General features: G+C 44.3%; 1 protein-coding gene across 28 annotated transcripts in view; it reads right to left on the reverse strand.

Annotated features, from left to right (window-relative positions):
* Nucleotides 1-12,146, reverse strand: part of R3HDM2 (R3H domain containing 2) — a 155,641-nt gene extending 143,495 nt beyond the window's left edge. For 9 of the 28 annotated variants that reach the window (XM_072741813.1, XM_072741807.1, XM_072741811.1 and 6 more), the window contains exon 1: nt 11,985-12,146. The gene's annotated coding sequence lies outside the window, so the exon portion shown is untranslated. The remainder of the gene's footprint in view (nt 1-11,984) is intronic. The other 19 variants (XM_072741812.1, XM_072741810.1, XM_072741797.1 and 16 more) reach the window with 6 other exon arrangements.
* Between the last annotated feature and the right edge of the window lie 1,834 nt (nt 12,147-13,980).

Here is a 13,980-nt window from a genome sequence, read left to right on the forward strand (position 1 = left end):
CAGAGTCTATGTCTTATCTGGATTATTTTGACTGGCCTTAAACTGGACTTCCTCATCCCAGTCTACTTTCCAATCCAGTTCCCAAATTGTCACAAGTGACCTTTTAAAAAAATAAGTCCTTCAAGGGATCCCTGGGTGGCGCAGCGGTTTAGCGCCTGCCTTTGACCCAGGGCGCCATCCTGGAGGCCTGGCATCGAGTCCCACATCGGGCCCCCAGTGCATGGAGCCTGCTTCTCCCTCTGCCTGTGTCTCTGCCTCTCTCTCTCTGTGACTATCATAAATAAATAAAAAAATTTAAAAAAAAAAAAAAAGTCCTTCAAGGGGTGCCTGGGTAGCTCAGTTAGTTAAGCATCTGCCTTCAGCTCAGTTCATGATCCCAAAGCCCTGGGACCAAGACCACATCCGGCTCCCTGCTCAGTGGGGTGCCTGCTTCTCCCTCTGCCGCCTCCCCCCCTCATTTTTTTCTCTTAAATAAAATCTTTTTTAAAATAATTTAAAAATAGGGACACTGGGTGTTTCAGCAGTTGGGAGTCTGCCTTCGGCTCAGGTCATGATCCCAAAGTCCCAGGGTCAAGTCTCACATCGAGCTCTTTGCAGGGAGCCTGCATCTCCCTCTGCCTCTGTCTCTATCTCTCATGAATAAATAAAGTCTTTTAAAAAAAATATTGGGCAGCCCCGGTGGCGCAGCGGTTTAGTGCCACCTGCAGTCCGGGGTGTGATCCTGGCAACCTGGGATTGAGTCCCATGTCGGGCTCCCTTCATGGAGCCTGCTTCTCCCTCTGCCTGTGTCTCTCTGTCTCTGTCTCTCTCTCTCTCTGAATGGATAAATAAATCTTAAAAAAATAAATAAACATTTTTTAAAAATAAAAAATTATTAAAAATAATAATTTAAAAATAAATAAATAACCTGGCTTTTTTACTGTGTAGGGGGCTGGGCCCCTAACCCCTATGTTGTTCAAGGGTTAACTAAATTTTTCTGTAATCTATAATAAAACAGGATAGGAACAATGTCACTTTTTTTTTTTAGGTTTTTTTTTTTTTTTTATATAACACAATATCTAACAAATAGGCACTTAATAACATCTGAATGAGTAAGTTAGTCTCTTCATAAATTTTCTTGATGTTAGGTATTACTTTGGAAGCAGTTCTAGAAACCTCACTTGAAGATCCCCCTTTCTATTATAAACACACTGAAAGACCAGAAGCTAAAAGATCTTCTAATAGAGAACCACTGTAAGAAGAAAACATATAGATGACACTTATTTTAAACACAGACTAATAATAAACACAGTTTCTCTGATTTCTGAGTTAATACTATATAACAGCTAAATAACAGCAGCTAAATAACAGGATTAAATCTGTGTTAAGTGAAAAAAGCTGGGCTGGTAAAACGAAACAGTAGCAAGTGAGTTCCTAGAATTCTATTTTTTTTTCCCCTCCTCTCCCCATCCCCGCCCTACCTCCTTGTAATTATTCTTCATTAAAAATCTATCATCTTTTCAGGGGCCTCATTTGGCAGAATGCCCTTATTGTGGACATTGAGCAAAACACAGGTCAACAATAAAGGACAAGATGAAACAGAGAAAACAGAATCTTGTGGCCTAGAACACATTATAGATCTGAACACATTCTGAGTCCAGCCAGTCCACTAAATTGAAAAGACAACTACCATTTCCCAACCAAGAAACAGAAAAGCAGTTGTAAAAGCAATGTTAATTCCAAAGAGAAAAAAAGGAAGAAAATAGAGCACACAGAAATAAAGCACCATTTTCTCACAGCCAACATTAATTTCAATGCTGTTGTGTTATTTAACAGCACTGGAGAACATTATTTAGAGACTAGTAATTTGATCACATTTAATACAAACGGTCCTATGAGGTAGGCTACATTCTCTCTGACTGTGGCCACCAAGCTGGTATAAATACAACTCAGCTACATGGAAAGTGTGCTCATCATTAATATCTGGAGCTATCTCTTTGTCCCTCTTCTGTATTATTACCTAAGTACAGGTGAAGTAAAATATTAAGCTAGCTTAAGAATCTATTAAATGCAACTTCAGTCTCAAGTATCCACATTTTAAATCCATAAATGTATCAAAAAGTATTACTGTACCTATCCCTAAGAGATACCTCCAAAAGTAAGTCTTCCTCTACCCTAAGAGAAAGCAGACCATCAACTCCATTCTATATATGAAGATACTGATTCAGTGGAATTAATGAGATTAAACTCAGAAAAGCATCAGAGAACTTCAAACAGGGTTAAAAATTCAGAGTTTTAAGCAGTGGCTCTGATTTTACTTCTCATAAAGCCTAGACAGAAACCAAACAGATTTGTATTCTTTTGATAGTCCTATCTTGCTAGTCAAATAGGTAATTTTTCAGCCATCACATTCATTCAAAAAGAAAGAAAAAGTATTTCTGCATTACCATAAAGGGAAAGTACAGCAAGTATAAAACCCTACTTTGACTTCATAATCAAAAATACTGACAGGATGGAGAGTAAAACACAAAGAATAAATTTTAAACCAAGCAACTCTGAAGGGAAAATAAGAAGACTGGAAAGGGGCATAAAGTTGAAGATACTATAATAATGGGAAAGGTAAAAACTTTGATGGTACAAGCAAGAACGGCAAAAGCTTAGTTCAGGGTTTTAGTTACTGGCCTTAGTATAGCTCTGGACCAAATCAAGATTCAATGATCTCTCTTCAGGGTGGCATTAGCTAGAAGAGGAAAAACAACTGGCAAAATCACAATCTAGAACATATACCTCAAATCATCTAGTTTCTTTCTTTCCTTCTCTTCCTTACAGTTAGTAGAGGAATAAAACAAAAATCACATGTTCTAGAGAGCTCTTTTGGCACAGAAGAGATCACGATCCTAGCAAATATAACTTCAGTGTGAGCAGAAACTCAGAATGGAATATAAAGAGAGAAATATGGTAAAGACAAAGGGGAACCTAGCTTTGTGGAAACTGGTTCAAAAGAGGCAGACAAAATGAGGTTTAGGATGCTTTGAAAGGGTTCCAGGACATGATACCCAAACCAGTGAAGGTTTCTGTTTTTGTTGTTTGGAAGAGAAGCATTCAGGGAAAACAATGGTTTATCCAAGGTAGCAAGCTCAGAGAACAGGAAGGGTGAAAGAACAAGTAATTCATCTGTAGCTGATGCGTAAGCCTGAAAGCAAAGACAGCAAAATATAAGGCAGACGAGGTTAAAACACCCAGGTTAAAACAAAACAAAACACAACCTTTGTACTTGGAGCAAAAAAAAAGATATTAAAAGGTTATAAGCAGCAGAAAATAATAGATTTTAGTCTTCTTATGGCTGAAGGGTACAGAATTAAATAAAAGATTAGTAGAAGGAGCAAGATTAGAACAGGAAAGCCAGTTAAAGCCCATCACAGTTATCCAGAGAGAGGATGGCCTCCGGAACTAAGAAAGTAGCAATGCTGATGGAAAGAAATAGAAAGATTCAAGACAGACTGAGGGGTTAAGAGTCTACATAACTTATAATTATTGAGTGTTAAAGAGTAAGGAGTCAAATATAACATTGAGGTTTCTTGGCTTGTACACCTAGGTGGTATCATTAACAGGAAAAAAGAACTCAGAAGAAAAAAATTTCCACGGGAAGATTATGTTTGCTTTAATCATGCTGAATCTGGGATGCTAGATGGCAATGAAATGGAGATGTTGAAGAAACCACTGAAGAAATGAGCCTAGAGCTCAGGCGAGAGATCTGAACTGGAGACAGACACTTAGCATCTATAGATGCTAAGTGAAGTCACTGGGGTATATGAGCCTGACCAATGTCATCCAAGACAACTGACCAGCAACATCAGAAATACTTGGAAGGTTTGTTAAAGTACAAACTCCTAGGCTCCATCCCAAACCTACTAAACCAAAGTCTCTGGAGAGAAGATCTAAGAATCCACATTTCATTCATTCATTCACTCATTCATTCAAAAAATGTGTACTGAGTGACTACGGTAGCCCTTAGGAACATAGTAGTTGTAAAATAAATAAGGTCCTTGTTCTCATAGGGTTTAAGTTCTAGATGTGAACCAGACTACAGACAAGAAAACAAGATGGTCAGGGAAGGCACACAAAGGAAGCCTTTGAGCTGACCTGAAAAAATAAGATGTAAAGCAAGGGAAGATCTGGGAGAATGACATTTCAGGCAGAAGGAAGCTTAAACACGAAGGCCTGGGGCAGAAAAAGACACGATGGCTACAGCATGCTAAGAACAGGAAAATGTAATACAAGTTAGGTCAGAGAGGCTGGCAGGGCCCAGATCAAGACAGCTTTTTTTTTTTCTTTTTTAAGATTTTATTTATTTATTCATGAGAGACACACAGAGAGAGAGAGAGAGAGAGAGAGAGAGAGAGAGGCAGAGACACAGGCAGAGGGAGAAACAGGCTCCCTGCAGGGAGCCTGATGTGGGACTCGATCCCAGGATCACACCCTAGGCTGAAGGCGGCGCGCTAAACCGCTGAGCCACCGGGCAGCCCTCAAGACAGCTTTTGTAAGTCACATTATTAACAAATTCTCCAAGAGATGCTGACGCAATTAAGGTCTAAGAACTAGAAGTAGAGAAGCAGAATTCAACAGAAAACTTAAGGAAAACACACACTAGGAGATGAGAGGGAGAGAGAAAGCCAGGAATCCAAGTGGAAAAGAAATTAGTGTCAATGAAACATCCCGAGAGGTCGACAGTGACAAATACTGCAGAAAAACTGAAGAAAAGGATGAATAGAGGTCCGTGAGACTTACCAAGGTCTATCATGTTCTTCCCATTGATTCTGATGGCTCTCCCGGCACAGTGGAGAACCTGCTTCTCCCTCTCCTCACCCCAGTTTAAGATTTTTTATTCATGAGAGACACAGAGAAAGGCAGACATAGGCAGAGAGAGAAGCAGGCTCCCTCTGGGAAGCCCAATGCAGGACTTGATCCCAGGATCCTGGGATCACATGAGCCAAAGGCAGACGCTCAACCACTGCGCCACCCAGGTGCCACCCACCCCAGCTCTTGTGGATGCTCTCACGAGCATACTCTCTCTCTCAAATAAATAAATAAAATCTTTTAAAAAGTAATTTTAAGGGGATCCCTGGGTGGCTCAGTGGTTTGGCGCCTGCCTTCGGCCCAGGGCATGATCCTGGAGTCCCAGGATCAAGTGCCGCGTTGGGCTCCCTGCATGGAGCCTGCTTCTCCCTCTGTCTGTGTCTCTGCCTCTCTCTCTGTGTGTGTCTCTCATGAATAAATAAATAAAATCTTTAAAAATAATAATAATAATTTTAAAAAGACTGAGAGCTAGGGCAGCCCAGGTGGCTCAGCGGCTTAGTGCCGCCTTCAGCCCAGGGCCTAATCTCGGAGACCTGGGATCGAGTCCTGCGGCAGGCTCCCTGCATGGAGCCTGCTTCTGCCTGTGTCTCTGCCTCTCTCTCTCTCTCTCTGTGTGTCTCTCATGAATAAATAAATAAAATCTTTAAATTAAAAAAAAAAAAGACTGAGAGCTAAATTATCTCCAAAAGATCTAGACAGAAGTTGACCAAAACTTGACCAGCTTTTTTTTTTTTGACCAGCTTTTTTTTCTCCTACTACAGACTCACAATTAACAAACACCAACTAGAAATAAACTGAGTTCTTTTAAAACCTGCTAATGCTTCACTTACTTTTACACTTCTAGCTCTACAGGATAAGGACTTAAGCTGATTTCTTTCTGAACCTCTGGGTAATTGTATACCAAATTATATAGCTTTCACTTACTTGCAAAGATTTTGAGATATTCAATGAGGGGGGGGTGCTGTAAAACATACTATTAACACCTACAGGAAAATGGAAGAATCACAACACTGGTCTCAAGAAGAGACCTTACAGGAACACTTAACAAGTTTCATTTTTCTCCCCAAGAAAATACCCCAAAAATGACTGCAAATAGTTTCCCAGGAAAAATCAAAGTCTTTGACAATTTAGAAAAGTCAGAGTGTGACAAATAAGCAAGCAATTAAAAGGAATGAAAGACTTTTGATGCTTTTGTGGTTAACAAACTGAGGAACAGAATAAAATGAGCTCTTTAAAAACACCAGAAGTGTTTTGACTATTGGGAGACATGACTAACTGAGGCTTTTGCACCTTTTCCCTCATCTCTGGCTGGAGTTCCCAATTTGATAAGTTCTTTTTCTTATTTTTTTTAAAGATTTTATTTATTCATGAGAGAGACACAGAAAGACACATAGGCAGAGGGAGAAGTGGGCTCCCTGCAGGAAACCCGATGTGGGACTTGATCCCAGGACCCCAGTCCAGGATCATGATCTGAACCAAAGGCAGCCGCTCAACCACTGAGCCATCCAAGTTCTTTTTTTTTTTTTTTACAAGTTCTTTTTTTTTTTTTTTTTTTTTTAAAGCACAGGAAAACACTCTAGGAAACTTAGTGTCAAAATGAGAAAGCTGTAAGAGCTTTCCCAGTATGGGCTCAAACAACTGAACAACTCACAAGAGACCCTGCAGAAAAGCAGAAAGAACACCTGAATTTAGGAAGCATCCCAGGATCTTGCCTATCATACCTCCCAAGTGGAAATGACGAAACCACCAGAGACTATTTTAATTAAGAGCTTTCAACATCAATTTTCGATTAAGTGTGAGAAAACAGATACGTGCTAAGGAAATCTAAGGGAATTCAAAAAGGAGTTAAAACAGATCAAAGTTAAAAAATCTTTCCATCTCTATTTTCAGAAATAAACCCAAAGTTAGGAAGGAATGGAGAGAGTAACTTCATTGGAAAGATGGAACGTGTGCTACACTGCTAAATTAGCAACCATGGTAAGGCAAAAGTTAACCAACCACTGAAAGGTATTAAGTGAAATGTTAAAGGTATGAAGTAGAAATGTTTTCTACACAGAGAGTAAGAAGGATACAGCTGGAGGAAAATACTGAGGCCACTGTGTATGAAGAAGGTCTCTAAAATTAGACCCACCAACTGTATTCGTGCATACACATTCAAGCCATGAGTCCAGTTATTTTTCCTACTTGTAAACTGGCAGCACATTCCACACAAGGACACTCAGAGTCCCTTATCCAGTCTTACAAGGAGGCATAGAAAAACCTTAAAAAAACAAAACAAAACAAAAAACCATACACACAGTTTCACAAAATTCTCTCCTCTGCACCTCCTGGGACCATGCAACCAAATTGCAACGCTTTTTATCCCTTCCTCAAAATACGCTTTTTCCTGAAAGCTTTCCTTGAGTTCCCAAAGAGATCTGGCACAGGAATAAGCACTGCATCATTCAAAACCATTACCTAAACTACAATATTGTCAGAACTCAGTGTTATCTCCCAGAGGTGAGACTGTGACATAGAGATGTTTAAGAATCTCTGTAGCATGAGAAAGACTTCCTAGAAATGTTGTGAAAGGATTTAAAAAAGGGGACAACAGAAGCATAATAGAAGTATTTATTAATCTGCCCATATTATGTCAGAAATTATTCACATAAGAACTACTAATATATTTCTGATGCTGCTACTTCTTTACACTAATATCAGAACCACATCCAGTCCAACAGATATAAGACCCTCAACTTTTCCACCCTCCCACAAACCATTCTCAAAATAGGCCTGGCAGCTTCCACTGTCCTGGCAAAGGTTTAAGCAAAAACTTTAGGCTTTGCCACCAGCATTCTCACAAAGTGTTAAAACCCCCATCTCACCCCCCTTTGCCTTCCTAAGCTGGAGAACAGTGGCCAGGACTACCACAAAGAGAAATCTCATCTAGGCCATTCTAGCCAGACAGTCAACGAAGGTAACAAATGTGCCAATCAAGAAATGAGAAAGGAAAAAAATAAATAAGGGATAAGCCACAGAATTCAGGAGGCCTGCTCCTTTTCTCCTCAGACTTCATAGAGAATTTAGTTGCTAAAAATGCCCCCCACCAAATGGATTTGTGAAAAAAAGGATCAGATGCTCCCCAGAACGAACCACTCCATCACTGTTAGAAAAAGCTATTCTTGGGCAGCCCAGGTGGCTCAGCAGTTTAGCGCCGCCTTCAGCCCAGGGCATAATCCTAGAGTCCCCAGACCCCACATCGGGCTCCCTGCATGGAGCCTGCTTCTCCCTCTGCCTGTGTCTCTGCCTCTCTGTGTGTGTGTGTGTGTGTCTCTTGTGAATAAATAAATAATATCTTAAAAAGAAAAAAGAAAAAAGCTATTAAGTTTTTTAGCTCAACTTGCTCCACATGAATGGGGGGGAAATATAACCCATACAGCCCACACTGTAAATATCAACCACCATCTTTGGTCTACTGAAAAATTCAAAGGGGAACCAGCCTGATTCAGTGCTCTGGGGCCAAAGAGGTAAGGATGGTGAGAGTTGTCTCATCAGAGTGAACAAACAACACTTGATGGGATGAGCACTGGGTGTTATTCTGTATGTTGGTAAATTGAACACCAATAAAAAATTAATTTATTAAAAAAAAAAAAAGAGTGAACAAACATCAAGGGAAGAGACTGAAGCGAGAGGTAAAAATTCTAGTCACATAAGATCTTAAAACAATCTTCCTCTAGGACCACCAACACCAAAGATCCCCTATACTCCATCCTCTCTGCCTTCGAAGTGCTTTCATTCAAAGACCTAAAAGCACAAGACTTCTGTCAAAAAGAGAAATGTGGTGGGCAGCCCGGGTGGCTCAGCGGTTTAGCGCCGCTTTCAGCCCAGGGCGTGATCCTGGAGACCCCGGATCGAGTCCTGGTCAGGTTCCCTGCATGGAGCCCGCTTCTCCCTCTGCCTGTGTCTCTGCCTCGCTCTCTCTCTCTCTCTCTCTCATGAATGAATAAATAAAATTTAAAAAGAAATGTGGCAAGAAATGACAGAAAAATAATCTCAAATTTTTCCAATGAGTACCTCACAAAATCCTAGTGAAAATTCATTCCACCTCTCCAAGAACAACCAACCATGATCAAAAAATCACAAGGAAAGGAGAAAACCATTGAGCACCCAACGCACATTCCACTCCTCCAAGAACAACCAACCATGATCAAAAAAATCATGACAAGGAAAAGAGAAAACTATTGAGCACCCAGTGCACATCGTCAAGTTCTATTCTACGGGCTGAGAACATCAATTAACAAAACAAGACGGGATCCCTGGGTGGCGCAGTGGTTTGGCGCCTGCCTTTGGCCCAGGGCGCGATCCTGGAGACCCGGGATCGAATCCCACATCGGGCTCCCGGTGCATGGAGCCTGCTTCTCCCTCTGCCTATGTCTCTGCCTCTCTCTCTCTCTCTCTGTGACTATCATAATTAAATAAAAAAAAAAAAAAAAAAAAAAAATTTAAAAAAAAAAAAAACAAAACAAGACTATTCACTCCCATTAAACTCACTTTCTAGTGGGGGACACCACACCCAAGTGTGCTATCCCTTGCTAAGGGGTAGAGAGAAAAATAAAGCAGAGAAGTAGGATAGGGAATTATGTAAAATGGGGGGGGGGGGTGCAATTGAGATGACCAAGGAAATGTCACTGTTTGAGTGCCATTTAAATAAAGAACTGAAAGAGATGAGGGGACAAAGCTACGCAGCTTTATAGTGAAAAAGTGATCCAGGAAGATCTGGGGAGTAAGCACATAGCCCCTGAGGCAGAAGTGAGCCCAGGTTACTCAAGGTAGGGCCAGGAGACCAGAGGAGTATCTTGGGAAGGAAAGGGTGTTACAGATCTAGGGCTTTAAAGGCAATTGTAAAGTCTGTGGTTTTTATTCTGAAAAAGCAAGGCAACTATTCCCCTTCAGACTCTTTTCCTTTAAAAAAATATCAGGCACCTTATTTTTACATACGCAAATTTTTAAAATTGTTTTAAATTGTGGAGGTCTTGGGACGCCTGGGTGACTCAGTGGTTTGGCACCTGCCTTGGGCCCAGGGTGTGACCCTTGGAGTCCCGGGATCAATTCCCACATTGGGCTCCCTGCGTGGAGCCTGCTTCTCCCTCTGCCTGTCTCTCATGAATAAATAAATAAAATCTTTAGATAGATAGATAGATAGATAGATAGATTGATAGATAGATAGAGGAGGTCTACAATAGATCTTACTGTGGACACAAAGACAGCTAGAACTGCAACTCTCAAATTAAATTTAACTTTCGCTGACAGTTCATCAGATATTCCAGACTCTCTGTCCCCTCAACCTTATGGAGAACAGCAATGGGGGAAGAAACATATAACTAAAAAGTTAACTGAATTAATCTAACCTACCACTCTGCACCCCTATTTAAATCATTTTTGTCTTGGGGCGCCTGGATGGCTCAGTCTGTCAAGCCTCTGCCTTCAGCTCAGGTCATGATCCCAGTGTCCTAGGATTAAACCCTGCATTGGGCTCCCTGCTCAAAGCGGAGCCTACTTCTCCCTCTCCTGCTCTCCCTGCTCATTCTCTCACTCTCTCTCTCCCAAATAAAATTTTTAAAAATAAAATAAATCATTTTTGTCTAAAGGCTTCACAAAGGGAAAAAAAGGAAACACGGAGAAAGGGGGAAAAATGCCTGAGAAAGAGGAGCCACTAACAACTAACTCAAGTGCCAATTTGACTATCTAAAAATACAATAAAATGCTAGGAATATGTGATATTCCTGAAGTAAAACCTGTCACCTCCTTCTTCCCAAGTCTCCATGTTGCCCACCAAAATCAGACAGAACTCAGGCTCTATTTCCGTTAAATCTATCTGAAAAAAAATGTACACAAGAATATTCATCCAACTGGGATCTGAATTTAAACTTTCCCACACCAACAAAAACACTGACTCTGAGAGGTATCTGCACCCCCGTGTTCATGGCAGCATTATTAACACTGGCAAAAACAGGGAAACAACCTAAATGTCCATGGATGGATGGATGGATGAAGTTGTGTGGGGTGTGTGTGTGTGTGTAATGAAATATTAGTCAGCCATAAAAAAAAAGAGGAAATTATACCATTTGAGACAACATGGATAGACCTCAAAGGCATGTGAATCAGAGAAAGACAGTGTAGATCTCACTTCTATGTGGAATCTAAAAAAACCAACCAAGCTGCAGAAGGAGATCCGACTTGTGGTTAAGAGAGGCAGAGCGTAAGGTAAGGGGGCATTGCAGGAAGGGGGTCAAGAGGCACGAATTTTCTGTTATAAAATAAGGAGTAGGGAACGTGACCTATAACGTGACTATGGTGGCCACTGCTATGAGATTTTTAGGAAAGTTGTTAGTAAATCCTAAGAATTCTCATCACAAGGGGAAAATTTATTTTCTTTTTCCTTCTTTCTTTTGATTGTATCCATACAAGAGGACGGAGGCTAGCTGAGCCTATTTTGATAATCATTTCACAATATGTGTAAATCCAGCCATCAAGCTGCGTGCCTTAAATACACACGGTAATACATGTCAATGACTTCTCAATAAACCTGGAAAACACGTCTCCTCATTATCCCAGAACAATCCATTGAGTGGATAGTTATTCTGCGGAGTTACCAAGAGTTTTAAGAGGCTCAAGAGTGAGTGAGGAGCCTGATGCAGGCCCGACTTTTAGGCTCCGGAAACCTCGTCCTGGACGCTCCGGCTCGGATCCGCGTCCTCCAGTAACTCAGGCATCCGCCGAGCATCGGGAGGCTCCAGCCCCCCGCCCCGACACACACACACACACACACACACACACACACACACACACACACACCTTTCCAAGGCTCAAAGGAACACGGAGACCCAAGAAACACATGGAGCGGGCCTGCCCCACGCCGCAGGGCGCAACAGTTCCCGGCCGGGCAGAGGCCACAGGTGGCGCCCGCCCGCCCGCGCCCGCGCCCGCGCCCGCGCCCCCGGCCCGGCTCCTCGCCTGCTCTCCCCGCGCACACTCGCGGCGCCTCGGCCGCCCCGCACGGGGTTCCGGCCCCGACCCCCGCCCCCGGCGGCACCCAGGCCGCCGCCGCCACGCCTCCTCCCCACGGGCCGCCCGCGCCGCCCGCCCTCCCGGCCCGGAGGTGGCCTCACCTCGCGCGGGCCGCCGCGGGGAGGGCGCCCGCGTCTCCGCCCGCCGCCCGGGCCCACGGCCGCTCGGCTGCGGCTCGGCCCCGACGGCCGGCGGCGGCGCGCTCCTGGGGGCGGGCTCTTCTCGGCGGGGGTTTCCCCGGGGCCCAGGGCGGGGGAGCAGAGGGGACCGGGGCGGGGGGGGGGAAGGGGCTTGGGAAGGAAGGGGGAGAGGGGAGAAGAGGGGGGAACCAGACCCGGAAAGGGAGAAAAGGGGGAGGGGGAACCAGAAGGGGAAGAAAGGCCCGGAGTCCGCCCCCCGCTGCGGCCTGCGCGCTACGTCAGCACGTCCGGCGTCGTCGTCAGCGCGCCCTGCGCCCCGCGCGCCCCGCCGCCTGGGGGCCGCTCCCCCGCGGCCGCCGCCGCCGCCGCCGCCCCGCCAGGCCCCCGCGCCCCGCCAGGCCGCCGCCCCCCGCCGCCGCCGCCTCTCTGCGCCCCGCGCGCCTGCTCCGTCGCTCGCCCGCGCTGTGTGTCAGGCGGGCCGCGGCGTCCTCAGCCCGCGGTGAGTCCCTCAGGACCGTCGGCGTCGCCGCAGCTCCGAACGAACGTGCTCCTGACTCCGGGACGAAGCCGAGATTCACCGAGCGCGAGCGCGTTCAGAACAGCCTCCCGCGTAGGGCAGCAACCCCGCGATAAACGCTTGTGGGATAAACGGGCAAGGGTCGGGGCGAGGCGGACGCCCGTGTTTTCCAGATGTAAAAAATTGAGTTCTCTCTAACGCAGGTGTAGGGGCGGCCCGGGGCTCTGCGGGTGAGCGTCCGCCTTTGGCCCAGGTCGTGACCCCGTGACCCTATGACCCCGGTCCCGGATGGAGCCCCGCTGGGGCTACCCTGCGGGGAGCCTGCTTCTCCCTCTGCCTGTGTCCCTGCCTCCCCCCACCTCGTGTCTCATGAATAAATAAAATCTTTTAAAATAAATACATAAATGCATAAATAAATAAAGCAGGTTTAAGTCTATCCTATTAAACTCACTTACACCCCATTCCAAGATGTGGTTCTTTCCCTTGCCAGTCATTTGAGTCTGCAGCCTCCCCCATTGGGCCCGTTGGAGGCAGAATCAATTTAGTTATCGATTAGATGTATGTGGGTCATTGACTGACCAACTCCCTCAAAGAAGCACTGTAGTCTTGCATTGATAGAATTTGACTATTACATATTTACTATGTCACAAGAACTGCAGTAGGCAAAAAATAATTACAGTACAATGTAAGTGCTATAAATAGGGACATGTTCAATGTGCTGCGGGAACCAGGAGGAGCAATTCGTTCCCAGAGGTAAGGGAGATTGAGTGAGCCCGGGAGAGGTTAGTGCTGCGTGCCTTAAACATACACAGTGATGGATGTCAACTAACTCTCCATAACACGGAGGAGGGTATTCCCACACCTTTAGACACTGATAGATCATGGGGACACCTGGGTGGCTCAGAGGTTTATTGCCGCCTTCAGCCCAGGGCATGACCTGGGATCGAGTCCCATGCAGGGGTCCCTGCAGGGAGCCTGCTTCTGCCTGTGTGTGTGTGTGTGTCTGTGTCTCTCATGAATAAGTAAATAAAATCTTTTTAAAAAATAAAAATATAAAATAAACACTGATAGATCAGGCCCTGTGTGTGATGCTGGGAATACAAGGAAAGCAACAGACTGGCCAAGTGCACTGCAGACCAAGATTGGGGGCATGGCATCTAAGAAAGAAGAGCTCAGAACGGCGGATATTGGCAGAATTTCTTCAGCACATCTAGAGGTGCAGGTACTCGGGCCCACAAAAAAACCTGCATAGCAGAAATAATAAAACTTTTGTTAAGCACTTGCTGTGTGTCAGCCACTGTATTTTTGCTTTACAAAATTATTTAAACCTCAAAACTCTGAGGTATTACAGATCTACAATTCCCTATTCAGAGTCCATAGAGTCAGACATGTTTCAGAAATCAGAAAATTTCAGGTTTTGGGAAGGTAAAATGATACATA

The sequence above is a fragment of the Vulpes vulpes genome, chromosome 16 (assembly GCF_048418805.1).
Source record: "Vulpes vulpes isolate BD-2025 chromosome 16, VulVul3, whole genome shotgun sequence".
NCBI lineage: Eukaryota > Metazoa > Chordata > Mammalia > Carnivora > Canidae > Vulpes > Vulpes vulpes.